The 11,325-nt window shown below is 47.3% G+C and overlaps 1 long non-coding RNA gene across 1 annotated transcript; it reads right to left on the bottom strand.

Annotated features, from left to right (window-relative positions):
* Positions 1 to 4,180: 4,180 nt before the first annotated feature.
* LOC132249373 (uncharacterized) lies at positions 4,181 to 11,198 on the bottom strand. Its single transcript, XR_009460843.1, has 2 exons — positions 10,214 to 11,198; positions 4,181 to 5,730 (listed from the first exon to the last, which is right to left on the bottom strand). It is a non-coding gene; the product is annotated as an uncharacterized LOC132249373 (long non-coding RNA).
* Positions 11,199 to 11,325: the final 127 nt, after the last annotated feature.

The raw sequence follows: 11,325 nt of genomic DNA, 5'->3' as shown, positions 1-11,325 counted from the left end.
GCCCTGCGGGACCCCACTGCCCACACCCTTCCAGGTCGAAACCAACCCATCTACCATGACTCTCTGGGTGCGACCCTCCAGACAATTCGCCACCCACCGGACTGTGTAGTCATCCAAGTCACAGCCTCTTAACTTGTTCACCAGTATGGGGTGGGATACCGTATCGAAGGCCTTCCTGAAGTCTAAGTATACGACATCCACCCCTCCTCCTGTGTCCAGGCGTTTCGTAACCTGGTCATAAAAAGAGACTAGATTGGTCAGGCACGATCTGCCTGCCACGAACCCGTGCTGGTTCCCCCTCAGGATAATTTGTCCTGCTGGGCTCTCACAAATGTGAGCCTTGATAATTTTTTCAAAGACTTTACCAAGGATGGAGGTGAGACTGACTGGCCTATAGTTGCCCGGGTCCTCCTTCCTCCCCTTTTTGAAAATGGGGACCACGTTGGCCCTTTCCCAGTCCTCCGGGACTTGGCCCATGCACCACGAGCGTTCGAATATTCCCGCCAGTGGCTCTGCAATGATGTCGGCCAGTGCCTTCAGCACCCTCGGATGGAGCTCATCCGGGCCTGCCGACTTAAAGGCATGAAGTTCTTCCAAGTGACTATGCACCATCTCAGGGTCTACGCATGGAAGTCTGGCGCCTTGCTGCTGCCTCTCTACAACCCCAGTGAGAGACTTGTCGTGTCCCTCGCTTAGGAACACTGAGGCAAAGAACTCATTGAGGAGTTTGCTGTGAAGCTGTGAAGTTTGCTGTGAAGCAAAGCTGGCCAGACTCGTGATTGCTTCTTCAGACAGTCTGGCAGGCAGTCAAATGGCCCAGCAAGCAAACAGTCCCATTCCCTTCCCTCATCCCCTGTCTGCCCTCCTCCCCTCTCCCTCCAGCCTAGACCCACTATTTATACATGGCTGGTAAACACAATCTTAATATTCTAACAAATTATCCCTAATTGGTTTTCTTTAAATTTCTTTGCTTCGCTGAAACTTCCAGAACCAGATTAAATTAGATTTCTTATGGGCCAAGAAATTTCCAATTAGTTAAAATATATATCTTTGACAAAGTAACAGCAATAGGAAGGGCTTCTTATCTCTTTCTTCCCATGGTAGAATGCTGCCTCAGCCTGGGTTAACAAGGCTGCCTTGTTCTTACTGAGGTCTTGTATTCTGTCTGATTGTGTCTAGCTAATGGGTAGTTTCCTTTGTTCCCCTGACTAAGCCAGCTGCAGCATCTGCAAAGCTACTCTCTATGGTCACTTACGCTGCTCCTGATGATGCTCAGCCACATTTTCTGTGGCTCAGGCCTAGGCCTGAATGACCAAGTCTAGCAGCAATGTACCCCAGGCTTATGCCACATGGGACTCTGTATTGCCTACAACTGGTTCAACACTGCTCAAATACTCCATGTTCATTTTAGGATTATGCATTCATCTAACTGGAGTATTGAGGCCCACTGTAATTTTTAAGTGATTTTTTTCTAATTCTAATATCTTTCCAGAAAACGTTTCTTCATTACAACCATCCATGAAGATTGAGCACCAAAATGTCATACTCTGATGCACAACATTAAGCACTAAAATAGCATATAGTGCAGTAAAAACAGAGTTGGTACATCTGGGATCATATTCTCCTGCCAATGCCGTATTTTCTGATTTCACAGTCATATTTCTTGGGTGATAAAAACACTCAAGCTGTTTAAGAACACAAGTCCCACTGAAAGCCTTTCTGATAGGACATGATTCTGCTCAAAGATACATTCATGGAAGTTCCTTAGTACTGCCACATAAGGGGCATGTCTACATGTGCTACTAACACAACGCAATAAACTCTGGCTCATATAGTGCTGGAGTTTATTGCTCCCAGGCACTGTGTTTATACATGTGCCCAGGACTGCAGCATTTTGAGCCGGGTTGAAGCAGCCCCAGCTGGCAGGGTGCCCAGGGTGTCAGCCTGCCAGCCTGGGGCTGGTCTGACTTGGCTCAATGTGCTGGCTGGGGCACAAGGGTGCTTCAGTGAGGGGCTAGCCAGTAGACAGTCCCCACACTGAAGCACCCTTGTGTCCCAGACAGCCCCATCAGCATCTACACATGTACTGCTGCACACTAAATAATGCAGTGCGCACACAGTGCACACACAACTGTTTGCCATGCTGCAAATTTGCAGTGTGGAGCCAAAATTTGACACTGGGAAATCAAATTGCTGCCTTGGCCAGATTTCTCTCAGTAGTGTGCTCAATTCTTTTTTAATTTGGGGCAGCTGACACCCCTCAGGCCCCATCACACAAGAATTCTGAGAAAGAAAGCTGTCCAGCCTATGAACACTTTTACATGTGCTCTGGGGTAGCAGGGCAGCACTTTATTTACAGCAGCTCTGAGAACTGCTCCAATTAAAATGCCACAGTGACTCATGTATCAGTGTCCCTGTTCTTCAAATGGCAGCAGGGACATTTGAACTGAAGCTCATTCAATGAGCTTTAAAGTGCCTCTGTTGCCATTTAGAAGCATGGGGACGCTGATACATGAGACACAGGAGGCTGCTGGAGCATGGTAATTACCACGCTCCAGCAGACTTGATTAATCAAGTCTGCTTCAACACGCTGTAATTACAGCATGTCAGAGCAGCCTCCATGTTTGTGTACATAGCTATGTGCTCCATAGCTCCAGGGCTGCATGTTGTGCACGAGACGTAAAAGGTGTAAGTTCAAAGCTGCCCACAGCCTCCTCTGCTGGGACAGAGGGCTGTTTTGGGTGTTGTTGGATTATGTATTTATTTATTTATTTGTCTGCCATAACCCCTCAGGACACACCGCATAACAGGCTGGGCAAAAAAGCTAACCAGCATGGGTGCTCTGTAGCTCTGGGGCTGGGTGTCACAGCTGAGCGGTGAAAAGGCACAAGTTCATGGCTGGGTCTCACCCTGTCTTGTTGGGCAGAGCTGTCTGCTCTGTTCTTGGGCTACCAAAATTCCACTCCCCTCTCTTGACCCAAGCATAGTTCAGATAGACTCCTGAGCCCACCTGACCAATGACAGGGTGATGAGTTGCAAAGGTCCATGGCCTGGTATGGCATGAAAAACCCACCTTATGGGAGTTTGGCATGCCCTGCTAAGGCCCCCCAATTCAGGGCCACATTTCAAACCAAGCACTGGGAGTATCTGTGATGATGGGTGAGTGGGTCTAGTCAAAATGTGGTTGGGGTGCCAAGCAGCACCTGAGGCCTGGCTTACTATTTTCCTGCAAGGCTGCCTGACCAAGAAGGGGTAGAACATGAAGGTGGCCAAAGTCCTTGAAGCTGTAGGCTAGAGGTCAACCTGCTGGCAACCAAAGTCCTGGATTCAAGACTCGCAGCTGCCTTGTCCAGGAGCCCTCTTGACAGCATGTGCAAGTTTTTTTTTAATTTGCGGGTGGCTGACATCTCTTGCAACATACTCAGTAGCTCTGGGGCTGAGCATTGTGTGCAGTATGCAAAGGGAATATGTTCAAGGTTGCCTGCATTAATGGATCTTTCAGGAATTCAGCAGAGTAGAATACAATTGCATTTAGGTGTCTTAGTCCACTTAGATGCCCAGTAGATGGAATAGGATCTGGCCTTTCATGTTTCCAAAGTCAGGATTATCAGTTGCTTATGTGTTTATCTAGTGCCATGTTCTTCAGCCCATGGTTTATCACCATATTGCCCACAAGGCCCTGCAATATAGCTTGCGACCCCAGATGATTGAAAAGTTAAACTTGATATTGCCCATAGCACATTACTTCCTCAAATACCATTACCCATGGGCCAGTGAAGTAGACCACTGGTATAGTCTAATATAGTAGGGCCTCCTGCTGTTAATTTGGGGAGAAAGTCAGTGCCATGTGCTAATAAATAGCATACAAGCTCCAAGCTGGATGTATTTCAAAGCAATCACTCCTGTCCTCAGCCCACCACCATATGGAGGCTGGGTAATTTTTATTGAACAATTTATTGAAGTTGTACTTACTTATTCAGTGCTAATGCATGGCTATATGGAGCATTTCTATCATCATGCCAAACTTCCTAATATATTTGAAAGAATGTGAGACTCAACACCAGTCCCATCTGCCTCTTTAACAATGACAATATAATTATATCACTTGATCTTTCGATAGCTCTTTTCTGTCTGACAAGTACATTTGAAGTACTCAAGCTAGTCAAGGTGGCAGCACATATTATTTCTCAAGTTACTTTTATTTGTTTGATTTTCAAACAGTTATCACTATTCTACAGACAGAACAGAAAATCTGGATATCTTGAAATAAATTATGCTGCAGAACAGCTGCTAGGGTTCCTTTTTAGGATAATAAAAATCCCTAATGCTGTGCTTTTCAAAAGAACACAAGGACTAGGGACAGAAGTTACACAAACTGGTATAACTGATCAGAAACTGGTTCAAATCTGTAACACAACACAAGTTCGGTGTACATAAACCACTTTCAAAATGGCTGAATACAGTTTAAGATAAACCTGGATGGATTAGACTTAAATCATTTAGGTTAAATCAGTTTATTGAACTTCCCTCCCAGATCCCCTCCAGATTCAAGTTAACTTATAGTCCTGCAGCATCCCAGGATGCTTTGCACCTCCCCCACAACCTGTGGTTTACACTAACCTGCAAAGATTGAATTGATTCAGCCTTGGGCTTTTTGACTGTTTATACATAGCCAAAAGGTTTAGGTGTTTGAATCCTAACATATGTCATTTGGAGTTGGATGCCTAAGGTTTTTGGCTTCATTACAAATCCTAGCCTAAATGTTTCTTCGTAACCCAGTAGAAGCTAACAGAAGTTTTGCCATCACTTTTATTAGAAGCAGGCATAGACCAGTATGGCTCAGTCCTGCAATGTGCCCAATGTTATCTACATACATTCAGAACTTAAGTGGACACCCATGCATAAAGACAACAGAAAGCACTCAACACCAAGCAGGTTCAGTCCCTGAGTATGAGCTCAAACCCTATACTTTAATGATACAGATGAATTGACCTTATAACTACTGTGCACCATACTATGACTAGCACTAGTATCACCAAGAGAACTACAAATAGTAGTAACCACCAGGTGAGGATCACCTCTAAATTTCTGATTTAGAATATCAGGTCAGCAAACACTTAACATTAAGCAACACTAATTGTGCTGAAGTGACATCCTCAAATAGGGCCAGTGCTTGTAAAAATCTGTAATTCTTTATATAGGTGAGAGATAAAAAGGTATATATAATACAATTCCAAAGGTTGTGATATGTCCCACAAACATTGCATGGGACTTGGGCTATCAGTTATACCACAGAAATGTATGTTGTGGACTGTCTTTACCAATCCAGCAAGTGTCAAAGGATTGCAATGGGCGGGGAGGGGGAATAATTTTAAAAGAGCAAGTTATAGCTTACTTTTCTGCTGAAAGCCTTTCCTTTTCTAGTGAATACACACACTTAATACCTATTTCTGGGCAAGCCACTATTTTTCTGTCAGCTTTTTCTTATTTGAGGAATTCAACAGGAGGTAGAAAAAGCTAAGAGGCTTCTTTCGGTCACTTGCCTGATAGCTGTATTTGCCAAGTCCAACATTTTCATAAGTGGCATCAAATTTTGGACACACCAACTGAGACACCTTGGAACTGATTTTCAGAGATACTGAGTTGCTAATGATTTGCAAATCCCATTGACTTCTGCTTGAAGTGAGGGTTTTCAAGACTTTTGAAAATGGTGTCCAGTGTATCTCAAACCTGCCAACAAAAATGAAGACAATCAAGACCAGAGGCCATTTTTTGGTTTAAGAAGTATAGTGAAGATGAATGGCTTTGCCGGAGGTAATAAATGGTAAAATTTTACGCACCTGCTGTGTAAATTACAAGTTTTATTGGGGAAGTCTAACAGGAGGATTTCTCCAACACAATCTGCTATTATTTATAATTGTTATATACAATAATTGTTTACTTTTCAGAAAAGTCCTGGAGAAATTCATGAAAACTGACAGAATTCTATAGAAATTACATTGGATTTTATAGAATTGTTTTTTTAAATCTATAGAATTTAATCAAGATACATATTCCCAATACTAATTCTCAGTGTAAGTAAGGTATTACTGTTATTACTTTTATTAATCTTGCAGTAGGACCTAGGGGCTTCCTCTGGTATTGGGAACCTATTCTGCTAGACATTTGTATACACACATACTTACTATTATTTACTCGATTCCAAGACAAAGTTTTTTCCCCCTATTCGTCACAGGGAAAATGAAACTTTGTCTTTGAATGAAGTACTTTGGGGTAGTGCTGGATCCCGTTTTGCATTCCAGCTCTGGCCTGATTCCCTCACTGCTCTCTTGCTCCCTACTGAGCCAAGGAGGGTCGGGGAATCAGTCCAGAGGCAGAGAGCAACCAAAGACCCAATGCCAATTCCCTTGCCACTCTCTGCCTGCATGCTGGATCTCACCGCTCCCTGGCTCCGAGCTGATTCTCCCACCACTCCCTGGCTTAGCAGCCAGGGAATAAGGAGGAAATCAGCATGGAGCCAGAGAGCAGCAGGACCCAGCATGCAGCCAGAATAGCAGCAGGGGAATCAGTGCTGTTACTCGCTGCTCTCTGCCTCTGAGCTGATTCTCCCACCCCTCCCTGGCTCTGGGATGATTCCCCTGCTGCTGTTTGCCTGCAGGCTGGATCCTGCATTGCTCCCTGCTGAGCCAGACAGCAAGGAAAGAGCTAATGCAGAACCATCCAGGAGCGCATGCAGCAGAGAAGGGGAAGTGGATTGGGGCAGGCAGGAGAGAGGGTATGTGTGGGAGGGAGACAAGGTGCAGGCAGGGATAGGCATGACAGGGAGGAGTGGATTGGGGGAGCAAGTGGCACTGCAGCAAGGTGCAGGGGGGCACAAGTCTGGAGTCAGGCTGCCTACTTGCCTCCCCACTGCTTGCCTACCTGCTGCTGCTTTTCCTGCAACAGTGGTAGCAGTGTTGAATTTAAGATGATCCTCCAACAATTAGATTCTTTACATGGAAAATTACAAGAATGCAGAGTGCTTCTGGATGCAGCTGTGCACTTAGCCTCCTGCGGGGGTATCAGTCTCACCTCCTGTCCCAGGATGGATCCCAACTGCAGGGCTGCTCAAGGGCCAGATCCAGCCCAGGACATGGGGTGGCTCTGGCAACAGTGGCAGTGGCTCCAGCTACAGTCATGTGCTATACGCTCCATACTGGAGCTGCTGCTGTTGGCACGTGTTTCATGTAAGGGCTGCAGCTCCAGTATGGCACAGTGGCAGTGGTAGCAATGGTGGTGGCTCTAGCATGGAGCACAGGGCATGTAGCACTATCTCCATTGTGAAACACGTGGCAATGAGGCTGAGGAACTGGAGCTGGGGCCATGGCAATGATGATGGGTGAAGCAGCCAGAAGGCAACCAGGGCTGTGTTAGAGTTCATTCACCCTTCTGCCACTGATTGCAACGTCCACTGGGGCTCAAGAGCCCTGGATTCTGTGGAAGGCTTCTCACCCCTAGCTACATTTGCCTCACAACTTATAGTGACCAGTTACTAGGCTGGTGGGCCAGATACAGCAGTTCCATGAGCTGGACTCAGCCCATGGGCCATATGTTTGATACCCCTGGCCTACTGCATTGTGGAAAGCTATTCCTACGTTCAGCCTAATTGAATTTCTTACATTTCAATTAACAATAAGAAGCTCCCATAACTTTGATTCATTAGGCCCTGGCCACTGGCATGCCATTGGTGCTATTTGTGGGGGTAAACCAGCATAGGCACTTAATCCTGTACATGGCCTAGCTTAGATGAGGGAAATTATTTAAAAATACGCTTCAGTTCTCATGTGGGAACATACAAAACACTGCAGGGTATACAAAGGAGCTGGCATAGAATCCTAGAAACTTGGGGTTGCAAGGGACCTCAGGAGATCACATCTAGTCCTACCCCCTGCTCAAAGCAGGACCAGCCCCAACTAAATCTTCCCAGCCAAAGCTTTGTTTAACCAGGTCTTAAAAACCTCCAAGGATGGAGATTCCACCAGCTCTCTAGGCAACCTGTTTCAGAGCTTTACTAATTCTTCTTAATATCTAACTTAAACTTCCCTTACTGCAACTTGAGACTGTTGCTTCTTGTTCTGTCATCTGCTGCCACTGAGAACAGTCTAACTTCATCTTCTTTCAAACCCGCTTCAAGCCCCAAATCTCAGGAGGTGCATGTGCACCTGTGTGCACCCCCTATGCATCGCCAATGCATGTGCCCCAGGCTCCTCACCATTTTAGTTGTCCTCCATTGGACTCCAATTTGTCTTCATCCTTTCTGTAATGAGGAGCCCAAAACTGAACACTGTACTCCAGAGGTAGCCTCACCAGTGCTAAGTATAAGGGAAGAATCATTTCCCTGGATCTGCTGGCAACACACCTACCAATGCAGCCCAGTATGCTGTTAGCCTTCTTTGCAACAATGGCACACTGCTGACTCATATTGAGCATATTGTCCACGGGAACCCCCAGGTCCTTTTCTGCAGAGCTACTGTTTAGCCAGTCAGCCCCCAGCCTGCACTAGTGGCATGGGATTGTTCCATCCTAAGTGCAGGATTTCGCACTTGTCCTTGTTGAACCTCATCAGATTTCTTTTTGCCCAATCCTCCAATTTGTCTAGGTCACTCTGAATCCTAGCCCTACCCTCCAACGTATCTACGACTTCCCCCTGCAGCTTGGTATCATCTGAAAACTTTTTGAGGGTGCACTCTATACCATCTTCTAGGTCATTGATGAAGACATTAAATAAAATTGGCCCAAGGACTGACCCCTGGGGCATTGGTAACACGTAGTGAGTGTATGCGGGTGTACATGCACCCACTGAAATTGGCAGTACATCCCCTGCGAAAAGCACCATCACCACTGCTGACAGTCACCACTTGCCACTCCCCCACCTCGCTGCTGATACCACCAGCAGCGTTTGCAAGTGGTTCCCGATTGCCACTGGCCACCACCAATGGCGTCTGTGGGTGGTCACCAACCACCGGTCAGCACTTACCATCCCCCCACGCTGCTGACACTTCCTTGCTCCGCCTGCCCCTGCCATGGCTGCCTGCGAGGGCTCCCTGCTCGCCGCCACCACGTCCCTGCTGCCAACACTGCCGCCTGCAGGCAGTTGCCATGCCCCTCCCAGCCTCTGGTGGCACATGGCGTTCATGCCCCGGGGCACTCCACTTGATACTGACTGCCAAATAGACACTGAGCCATTGATTGCTATCCTCAAGCCCAATGCTCCAGCCAGTTTTCTATCCACCTTACAGTCCATTCATCCAGCCCATACTTCCTTAGCTTGCCTACAAAGATGTTGTGGGAGACTGTACCAAAAGCCTTAGTAAAATGAAGACATGTCACAAGCAATTTTGACGTCAAGCAAGTCAGTCATGACTTGAGCATAATGATATCTTCTTTAATGACATAGTCACACACAAAAATTTTCCACAGGGCCACTATCTCAATCAAGGCATAACTGCCTGCTTTGGAAATGAACCATGGGTCTATAGCAAATGGTACTACTGTCTGTAGGACCCCTGCCTCATTTGTCACAGATGCTGTAAGGCAGGGGTGTCAAACTCATCCAACCCTGTGAGCCTTGCTGGGCTGGACCGAGGACTGGTCTGGCCTCACCAGAGCCAACGCACAGGGCTGGCTGGTGGAAGTGCTGCATGCAGAACTCTCCTCACATCCACCCCCGTGCCATGCGCAGCATGTGCTGACTCTGTTTGGGGGCGTGTGGGCTGGAACCAGGGGTGGAGCTACATGGGGTGTGCACTGCATGCAGAACAAGATCATGTGGCTGGCCTGTGCTGGCCCCATGTGTTGCCTGCAGTATGGCTAGCACATGCTACAGGTGGTGTGCGGGTTTTAACTAGCTTTATGCACTGCCCACAGCCCAGGTGGCCAGCACAGGGCATGCTCTAGAACAAGTCCACCAGGGCACAGCACACACCCTGGGCCACCCCCCCTGGACTGCATGCAGCACTTTTGTGCTGGTTCCAAACCATGCACCAGACTAGCATTAAGGGTCAGTCTGAGACCCACAAGCTAGATCACACAGCTCCGCTGGCTGGATCTAGCCCATGGGCCATACAGATGACACTCCTACTTAAGGTTTATAGTGACCAAAGCAGATTTTACAGAAACAGAAGTAGGACCAGCGTCATCCTCATTTTCAGGACCTGGGGAATCAGATTCTTACCCTGCCTTTGCTACAGAGCTCCTTCATAAGGCTGAGCAGAACAGTCACACTGCATGAGATCACTTGGACACAGCTTGGGCATCCCATTGAGATCGCAGGGTTGCTTTGCAGATAGCCCAGGCAGCTGCAATAACTGCTGAGCTACTGCACCACGAGCTGTACTGAAAAAATCAGGTGATAATTGAGTAACTTAACATCCCGCATAACACCTGGGGGGGCGGGGGGCTTTCCGTTTGGCAGCCCGACCAGCCAAAATGCAGCTGGCTGTCATGGTGGCGTTCTTCAGGCCAGCTCCCAGAAACTTAAGTTACCCATGTTGGGATGAAGTCAGGTACAAGGCAGGGTAGATTCACACCTTATAGAAAAAACAAAAGCACTGAATAGCAGCCCAGGAGGCTTATTCCTAAGGGCTCCCATGCAGGCTGAGGTGTCAAGCTGCATCAGTGCCAGCGCTGCCAGGTCTATGATAATCTTCATATTTGTGCAATTGTTTCAACCCCTGCACAATAGATAACAGTAAAAGCGTTCAAAACATACAATAACTTTTGAGGCAGCTAATTGACACAGCATATGCAAACCCAACTCTGAGGGAGTCTTAACCCACTTCTCGGTTTGCTGTCAGCACTTTTTCACAACAGCTTGTCTTCAAATAAAGAAACGCTTCAACTGATGGCCCACTTCTCACTCACTCACTCTAGAGCCAGTGAGTAATAGAAAGTAAAGAAGAAGGCACATTTACATACTCATGTCCATCGGTTTTTGTTTCAGCATACAACATTTTTAGCAAATACGATCATTTTGAGCTTCCAATAGGATCATTTCATATTTAAAACCTAACAACGCTACCACTCCCCTCACCCCGAGAGCGGACACAAAACCACCGAAAAGGCAGGCACATGCGTACTACAGCCCTAGCCCCGCGCACATGCGCATGAAGCTCCGAATGGGGACGCATTGCGCACGCGCAGAGCTGTCCTGGCAGACGCGGTCCTTACCCCGACTGAGATCTGCCCATGCGCGGGAGGGAGGGAACCTGGCGCATGTGCAGTCAGGCCCAGAGGAAGGAGTACGTGGGTTTAAGTCACGTGACACCCCGTCCTCCTCCCCGGCGG

The sequence above is a fragment of the Alligator mississippiensis genome, chromosome 3, assembly GCF_030867095.1.
Source record: "Alligator mississippiensis isolate rAllMis1 chromosome 3, rAllMis1, whole genome shotgun sequence".
Taxonomy (NCBI): Eukaryota; Metazoa; Chordata; order Crocodylia; family Alligatoridae; genus Alligator; species Alligator mississippiensis.
The sequence above is the reverse complement of the archived record's forward strand: the minus strand, read 5'-3'. Positions and strand labels throughout refer to the sequence as shown.